Source organism: Neovison vison, chromosome X, assembly GCF_020171115.1.
Source record: "Neovison vison isolate M4711 chromosome X, ASM_NN_V1, whole genome shotgun sequence".
Lineage (NCBI taxonomy): Eukaryota > Metazoa > Chordata > Mammalia > Carnivora > Mustelidae > Neogale > Neogale vison.
In genome coordinates this window covers 94,242,053-94,248,618 of record NC_058105.1, presented here as the reverse complement: position 1 = coordinate 94,248,618, position 6,566 = coordinate 94,242,053, and the positions used below count along the sequence as shown (strand labels likewise).

At 36.8% G+C, this 6,566-nt stretch overlaps 2 non-coding genes across 2 annotated transcripts; both read left to right on the top strand.

The window, feature by feature from the left end:
- Nucleotides 1-4,801: 4,801 nt before the first annotated feature.
- On the top strand, nt 4,802-4,907 carry LOC122897794. Its single transcript, XR_006382635.1, has one exon. It is a non-coding gene; the product is annotated as a U6 spliceosomal RNA (small nuclear RNA).
- Nucleotides 4,908-6,034: 1,127 nt separating this feature from the next.
- Nucleotides 6,035-6,141, top strand: LOC122897783. Its single transcript, XR_006382626.1, has one exon. It is a non-coding gene; the product is annotated as a U6 spliceosomal RNA (small nuclear RNA).
- The last annotated feature ends 425 nt before the right edge of the window (nt 6,142-6,566 follow it).

Here is a 6,566-nt window from a genome sequence, read left to right as displayed (position 1 = left end):
ACATGGAAACAAAGGCTTGGACATTCACGATATCAATAAGCTGGCCATCTTTGATCGGGGTTACTCTACATATTAAGCTAAACTCTGCCCATTTGAGATCACTGCAGACCCCAGATGCGTTAGTGCCAAGCTTTTTCAACACACCTATTGCCAATAGAGAATCTTCAGTGCATTACGCAGACATCATTGTTTTAAGTCCTGGGCAGAGCTAAATTTGCCATATTTATAGATTAGTGGCTTCCGTGAGTTTTCTGGCACTCTTCGTAATTTTTTCTTTCTTTGTTATGCACTATCTTTTCTGTACATGCCCTTTAAAACCCACCTACCACCAAGTACTTTCTAAGGATTCTTCCTTAGGTAAGTATTTTGGAGTGTTTCCTTTATTTTTTTATTTGTTGGTCTTCTATGCTGCTTTCCTGGATTATTGTCATGGAGAGACCAATAGAAGACTGTCACCAACCTCTCCCATTCTACAATCTATTGCCCTACACTTCCAGAAAAATCCTCTTTAAACTTTAGTCATGTCCAAAATGCATTCTGTGAATACCTAGTCTGTCATTAATGCCTATCGTCAAATGTGTAGACACTCCTAATAGCTTCTCCATGTCCCTTTTCTCTTTACGGCTTAACAACAGAACTCTAATTCTATTTGGGGTAACAAGATGCCTAATGAAAAGACTATATGTGTTTTGTTTATTTATTTATTTTTATTTTTAAAGTAATCTCTGTACCCAACATGGGGCTCAAACTCACAACCCTGAGATCAAGAGTTGCATGCTCTACCAACTGACCCAGCCAGGAGAACCCTGAAAAGACTACATTTGTAAGCTGTTTCTTGAAGATATGGTTGGCCTACCCATCACAGTGAGAGAAAAGTAACAGATAGGCCCCTAGAGAAATCTATTAAAAGAGGGCTGATTTAGCTAGGAGGAGTTAGAATGTGGACTTGATGACTAATACTCCATCTGGTAATTCTGAGGGAGATGAAATTCATGCACTGAGGAGCAGAAAGACAGAAGGCACTTGTCTCTGAAAACTTCATGGAGCTGCCATGACAGCTCTAGAAAGGCTACTTCTAGGAGAATTTTCATGCAAGAAAAAAAAGCATAAGCCCCAAAGTCTAATATTTTTAGGCATTTCCCAAGTAACATCAATAATCTATTACAGAAAATAAGACATACTACATAAAAATGCTAACTGAAAATCCAGTTCCCATTATTTTTTTTTAAGATTTTATCTGTTTATTTGAGAGAGAGAGAAAGAGCATGAGCAGGGGAGAGGGGCAGAGGGATAAGGAGGCTCACCACTGAGCAGGGAGCCCAATACAGGACTTGATCCCAGGGCCCTGAGATCATGGCATGAGAAGAAGGCAGATGCTTAACCAACTGAGCCACCCAGGTACCCCTTAGTTCCCGTTATATTAAATGAGAAAAAAGTAGGTTAAATGTCAATCGAAAGCAGCTCACCATTTATTTTTAATTATTATTATTTTTTTATTTGACAGACGGAGATCACAAGCAGACAGAGAGGCAGGCAGAGAGAGAGAGAGAAGGAAGCAGGCTCCCGGCTGAGCAGAGAGCCCGATGTGGGGTTCGATCCCAGGACCCTGGGATCATGACCTGAGCCGAAGGTAGAGGCTTTAACCCACCGAGCCACCCAGGTGCCCAGCTCATCATTTTTAAAATATTTATTTATTTGACACAGAGAGTGAGATCACAAGTAGGCAGAGAGGCAGGCAGAGAGAAAGGGGGAAACAGGCTCCCCGCTGAGCAGAGAGCCCAATTTGGGGCTTGATCCCAGGACTCTAAGATCATGACCTGAGCGGAAGGCAGAGGCTTAACCACAATGAGCCACCCAGGCACCCTACAGCTCACCAATTTCTTTTTTTTTTTTTAAGAGTTTATTTATTTGACACAGAAAGAGATCACGAGTAGGCAGAGAAGCAGGCAGAGAGAAAGGGGGAAACAGGCTGCCCGCTGAGCAGAGAGCCCAGTTCAGGACTTGATCCCAGGACCCTGAGACCATGACCTGAGGTGAAGGCAGAGGCTCAACCCACTGAGCCACCCAGGTGCCCCACAGCTAACCAATTTCTTAAAACATAACTAAAACACAGTTAAATACCAACATGTAAGTCACAATAAATTGGGTCGAGTAAAATGTTCAAATTATCACATTCTGACAGGCAAACAATGTGGTTAGCAATAAATAGTTGGAATTCCACTTCCAGCCAAATTGGATAATAGGCACCAGATTACCCACCCAACAAAAACAAACCCAAACTGGACAACATTGATTTTTGAGACACTGCATATCATGTATCAAAAGACAGTGATCCCTGAGAAATGAAAAACAAATGAAGTAAGCCCAATGATTAGCCTAGTTTACCGATTTGGAAGAATTCACAGGCTGAAGTGCAGGGAAGAGGAACTGAGGCAGAGCCAGAAGGACTCCCTGAGTTAAGGAGATGTGCATGAGAGTCTGGAAAGAAGAATATGGCTAGGGTTTGCAAAACAGAGTATCAGAGAAGAGATAGCTTCACACAGAGAAAACTTTGGTGATTTGCAAATCACTCTTGAGTATTTAGCAGAATATTGATCAGTGCCTACAAGTATGAAAAAATCCCAAGACTGGAGAAAGAACCACCCAAAAGGATTATAAATAATAGTGCCTGGTGCTCACTGTGAGTTGGAAGTAATCCCAGTAGCTAGAGTGGAAAACTTCATGATTCATGAAGCATCAGTTAAAGTACACAGAACGGTTTTACCTCAGAAGTAAGGGGTAATCAGTACTAAACAACACTGCTCCAGTCCCACCTAATACATTTAAAAAACAAAACTCAGACTATCTGACATTTAATCAAAAATTATCAGGCTTTCAAAAAAGCAGAAACCATGACCTATAATGACAAAAATAATCACACAATGAAAACTGACCCAGAACAGGTAAACAGATTAGAATAAGTAAACAATGACATCAAAACTGTTGTTATAACTGTCTTTTGGGATGCCTGGGTACTTCAGTTGGTTAAGCAAGCATCTGCCTTCAGCTCAGGTCATGATCCCAGGGTCCTGGGATCAAGTATGGTGTCGGGCTGCTTGCTCAGTGGGGAGCCTGTTTCTCCCTCTGCCTCTGCCCTTTCCCCTGCTTGTGCTCTCTCTCTCTGATAAATAAATAAATTATTTTAAAAAATTTAAAAAGTTAACTGTCTTTGCTATGTTCAACAAATTAAGTAGAGATATGGAAGATATAACAGAAGACCAAATCAAAATTCTAGAAATAAAAACTGCCATGTCAGAGATGGAAAATACATCTCTGGATAAGATTAATGGCAGATTAGTCCTTGTAGAAAAAACTATTCACAAACTCAAAGACATGGCAAAAGGAACTAAACAAAATAAAACACGCAGAAAAAATTTTAAGAAGTAAAAAGAGCACCTATGAGCTGTGAGCAATAGCCTGTGTACTAATCTACATGTAACTGAAGTTCATGAAAGGGAAGTGGGGAAATTAAGAAAATTTGAAAAAATAATGACCTCCAAATCCAAATCTTATGAAAAATATAGGCCCAGAGATTCAAGAAACTTAGAATGCCCCAAGTATAAGAAAGATGAAAGCAACTACTGCCAAGAATATTACAATAAATTTGTAAAAAACAATGATAAAGAACAAATCTTAAAAATGGTGAGAAAACAGCAGGGAACCTGCTTCCCCCTCTCTCTCTCTGCCTGCCTCTCTGCCTGCTTGTGATTTCTCTCTGTCAAATAAATAAATAAAATCTTTAAAAAAAATGGTGAGAAAAAAATGGGTTACCTACAGAGGAGCAAAAATAAAGATGACAGTAAATTTCTTGTGGGAGAAAATCAACTGAGAAGACAATGAAGTGACATTTTACTAGAAGCAAAAATGGTCAATTTAGAATTCTATATCCAGTGAAAATATGGTTCAAAAATAAAAGCAAAATAAAAAACTTTCTGATGCAAAGGCTGTGAGAATTTATCACCAGTACACAAGCACTGTAAGAAATGTTAAAGGAAGTCATTCTGGCAGAAGGTAAATCATACCATGTGGCAGTAGAAATCTATATAAAGAGGGGATCCTGGGTGGCTCAGTCAGTTGAGCATGTTACTCTAGATCTTGGGGTTGCATGTTCAAAGCCCTACATTGAGAGTAGAGATTACTTAGATAAATAACACTTTAAAAAAAATGGGAGGAGAAAACTCTCTCTCTCTTTCTCTCTCAAAAAAAAAAAAAAAAGGAAACCTATATGAAGAAATAAAGAGACCTAGAAATTGTAACTATATGGGTAAATTTATATTTATCTTGTCATTTAATGATTTTTTTTAAAAAATGGGCTGTTTAAAATAATAACAATGTAACTTGGTGTTTATAACCTATGTAAAAGTAATGATGATGATACAGAAGTTGGGAAACAAGAAATATACTATTGTTAAGTTCTTATACTATATGTGAAGTGATGTAATATCATTTTAAGGTAGACTGTGGTAAGATAAAGTTGTATACTATAAACTCTAAGGCACCACTAAAATAAGAAAACAAAGAGTTAAGCCAACTAGGGGAGAAAATGGAATCATAAAAATATTCAATTAATCCAAAAGAAGGCAGAAAAAGAGGAACTGGAGAACACAGACCAGATAGAACAAATAGAAATCAAACAGCAGGAAAGTAAATTTAAACCTAACTGTACCAATAATCATATTGGTAATCTCAACAATCAATTGGGAATCTCAATGCCCCAATTAAAAAGCAGAGATATCAGATTTGATTTAAAAAGTAAGATTTGGTACTGCTTTGGCAGCACATATACTAAAATTGGAATGATACGGGGAAGATTAGCACAGTCCCTGTGAAAGGATGACGTGCAAATTCATGAAGCATTTCATATTTTTATGTAATGAGCACTGGGTATTATATAGGACTAAAGAATCACAGACTTCTACCTCTGAAAACAATAATACATTATATGTCAATTATTTGAATTTAAATAAAAATGAATAAATAAATACTAAAAAATTTAAAAAGTATGATTTGGTTATTTGCTGCCTACAAGAAAACACTTCAAATATAAATACACAAACAGCTTTGAAGAATAGAAAAATATATATCATTGTAACACTAATAAAAAGGAAGCTTTAGGGGTCCCTAGGTGGATTAGCCGATTAAGCATCTGCCTTTGACTCAGGTCATGATCACAGGGTCCTGAGATTGAGCCCCCCCCATTAGGCTCCCTGGTCCCTCTCCTTGTGCTCTCTCTTTCTCTGTCAAATAAATAAATAAATCTAAAAAAAGAAAGCTTTAGTGGCAATATTAATATCAGACAAAGTAGATTTCAGAACGAAGAATATTTCCATGGATAAAGAACACCATTTCACAATGATAAAGGATCACTTTATCAAGAGTACATAAAAATCTAAAATATTTATGCACCTAATAACAGAGTTTCAAAATACATGAAACAAAACTGATAGAATGTCGAGAAGAGTTAGATAAATCCACCAATACAGTAAAAGATTTCAGTATCCCTCTCAATAATTGATAGAATGAGTAGACAGAAAATCACTAAAAATAGAAAAAAGCCTAACAACAATGCTAACCAAAGTGACCAAATTGACTTAGATAGAACATGCCACCCAAAGACAATTTTTGTCAAGGGCACATGGAACATTTATGAAGGTGAGCATATGCTGGGCCATCAAACAGTTCTCTCAATAAATTTAAAGTGTTCAGAGCTACAAAGCATCTTGTCTAACTACAATGGAATTGAGTTAGAAATTAATAATAAGAAAATCTCTGGAAAACTCCCAAATATTTGGAAATTAAATAGTCGACTTCTAAAAAACTCATGGGTCAAAGAAGGAATAAAAAGAGAAATCAAAAAAGTATTTTGAAACAGATAAAAATTAAAATACAACTTTTGTGGGATATCTCTAGACAATATTTAAAGAAAAATTACTAGAAAAGCAGAAAGGTCTCATATCAATGACCTCAGTGTTGACCTTAAGAAACTGGAAAAAGAGTACCTGCTTCGGCAGCACATGTACTAAAATTGGAACGATACAGAGAAGATTAGCATGGCCCCTGTACAGGGATGGCACACAAATTCATGAACTGTTCCATATTTTTAGAGTATGATGCTAAGCAAAATAAGTCAGTCAGAGAAAGACAAATACCAAGTGATTTCAGCCACATGTTACCAGAAGGGAGGTGAGTGAGAAGATGGATGAAATAGGAGATGGGGATTAAGGAGGGCACTTATGATGAGCACCAGGTGTCATGTGGAAGTGTTGAATCATTAAATTGTACACCTGAAACTAATATTACACTATATGATAACTAACTGGAATTTAAATAAAAACTTGGGGAAATAAAGAAGCTAAAAAAAATTGGGGAAACTAAAAATAAAAAAGAAAGTTTAGAGCAGAAATCAATGGACTAGACAGGATAAAAACAATAGAAAAAATTGTAAAATCACAAATTGGTTCTTGGAGAAAATCAATAACATGATAGAACTCTTGCCAGACTATTCAGCAGAGAGAGAGAGAATTAAC